Source organism: Takifugu rubripes, chromosome 7 (assembly GCF_901000725.2).
Source record: "Takifugu rubripes chromosome 7, fTakRub1.2, whole genome shotgun sequence".
Lineage (NCBI taxonomy): Eukaryota > Metazoa > Chordata > Actinopteri > Tetraodontiformes > Tetraodontidae > Takifugu > Takifugu rubripes.
This window is the reverse complement of record NC_042291.1, coordinates 12,321,017-12,323,047: the sequence shown is the minus strand read 5'-3', so window position 1 is coordinate 12,323,047 and position 2,031 is coordinate 12,321,017. Positions and strand designations below refer to the sequence as shown.

At 44.4% G+C, this 2,031-nt stretch overlaps 1 non-coding gene across 1 annotated transcript; it reads left to right on the top strand.

Moving 5' to 3' along the window:
- The first annotated feature begins 1,094 nt into the window (after window positions 1-1,094).
- Window positions 1,095-1,190, top strand: mirlet7d (microRNA let-7d). Its single transcript, NR_105331.1, has one exon. It is a non-coding gene; the product is annotated as a microRNA let-7d (primary transcript).
- The last annotated feature ends 841 nt before the right edge of the window (window positions 1,191-2,031 follow it).

Below are 2,031 nucleotides of genomic sequence, written 5' to 3'. Positions count from 1 at the left end.
GCGAAGGGAAGCGCCACCTTTGTTTAACCTTCCCAGACATGGAAACAATTATAGTTTTCCTTCTTTAGATGCTTCAAAATGTTTTGGCATGATTTAGAAAGAAACTACACTACCCACAGTCCCCAGGTGTTCCTTATTATTTATTTATTTATTAGTAAATCCTCTCTGCTCCCCATAGGGGAAAGCTCTCACTTCACAGTTGATGGTGTATGCATTTAATGAGGGCGATGGTGTTCACACATCACATGACGCTTTGAAAATCCATGTAATAGAACCAGACACTGTGGGTGGTACTGGGTGGTGGGTTTTGATGAGTTTTGTGAATTGTTTTCCAGGAAGCAGGTGCTTTATGCTTGCACCATCCTGGCTGCAGTTTTCACTGCAGCTTTGATGCAAAGTCTCATGTCATTGTGGCAACGCGCTTAGTATAGCGGAGGGAGGAGTTCAGGCAGTGGCCGCTAGAGGGCAACAGCTCCCCAGAAATGGGTGGAAATACTATGAATGAAAATGAAATGAAGGCTTTGTAGTACTCACACCTGCTTCAGTGGTTTAGAAGTGTAGATTTGGATTTTCATAGCAGATGTAACTTTTTTTCCACATTCGCGCTCCCCCTTTTCTGCTGTATATTCAATCTCTGGCGCTCTGCGTCTGCACCACCCAGTCTGTTGCTGCTGGTGCCTTTGTGTGAGCTCCTGCACCTGCAGCCGACAGCATCACGGCCACTGCAGCAGTCGGTATATTTCCAGAAGGGATGACGCCTCTTCCATTTTATGTTGGAAATGTAATATTTATCCAACGTTATTCACACCCCTTATATCAAAATAAGTCTCTCTTACACCAGAGAAAAGAGGCTTTGTGGGAAAATTCAGTTTAATTATCCTTGGCATCAACAAATATGCACAAAAAACAGTTACATTAGCCATTTTTTAGACTTTTCCCCTCATTCTCAACCCTCGATAAATGATTTAGTGACAATGACTGTATAGCTCAGAGAAAGGAAGTGAGGCAGGAGGCAGACAGGCACATTTGTAGTTTGTACGGAGACATTTTCATCCTGCTGGTGAAGATATTGTCTGGAGAGCTGCTCTACAGTCTGTGCTCTGCAGTGTGAGGTAGTTGGTTGTATGGTTTCGCATAATAAACAGCACGGAGATAACTGTACAACCTTCTAGCTTTCCCTGCGGAGTCACTTTATGCCACATCTAAAGAGCCTCCCAGCAGAGAGGTAAGTATGTTCTTACTGCACCAGGGGATCTCCCAGTGGTTAATGACTCGTTCGTTTCAGCCGCGACGCATTTCGGTTGTGAACGTGAAAAGTTCTAACTTCCAACGCGTTTGCTTGTGTGTTCTCTCATGTGTAATAGCACCTGGGCAGGTTTGTCTGGGGGACGTCCTGCGTGTGAACAGGTTGGAGCTTGTGCACCGTTTCTGCTGCAGCACACTTACGTTTCAACAACACTGCGGCATCTCGACGTCAAACATGGAACCCAAATTTGCAGATAAATGATCCCCCCAAAAATACAAAGGCAAGATATTCAAAAGGAGTTTAAACACTAGTAATAGAAAATCAATAAGAGGTAATGGTAGTCAGAGAATTGCTAAAATAGAAGATCTCACTTGTGAAACAGTAGTTTTCATCTAGATGTGGTTAAACATATCTTTTCCTTTTTAAAAATCCAGAAATAAAGGACTAGATGTTTCTTAAGACAAAAATCACTCCTTTGTGTCATGAATCATACCCCCGATACGTCTCAATGATCATCTGAGGTCGATGTGCCACAACAGGTAGAGGAGCCGCATTTTGCTTTGCTCTACAACACGGGCGTATTCGACCATTTCGTTTCAGTCCTCTGCAGCCGCGCCAACACTACAGCAATCATTTCTCCACTTTCATTACCCCACAACCTCCTCCCTCGCCTCCCTTCGCCTCAGTCTGGCGGTCGAGGCAGCAGCCATCTGCAGTGCGTTATAGCCGATGCGCTTCCCTTTCTGGGTAGGAAAAAAAAATGGGCGCACTAAATCAGAATTGTG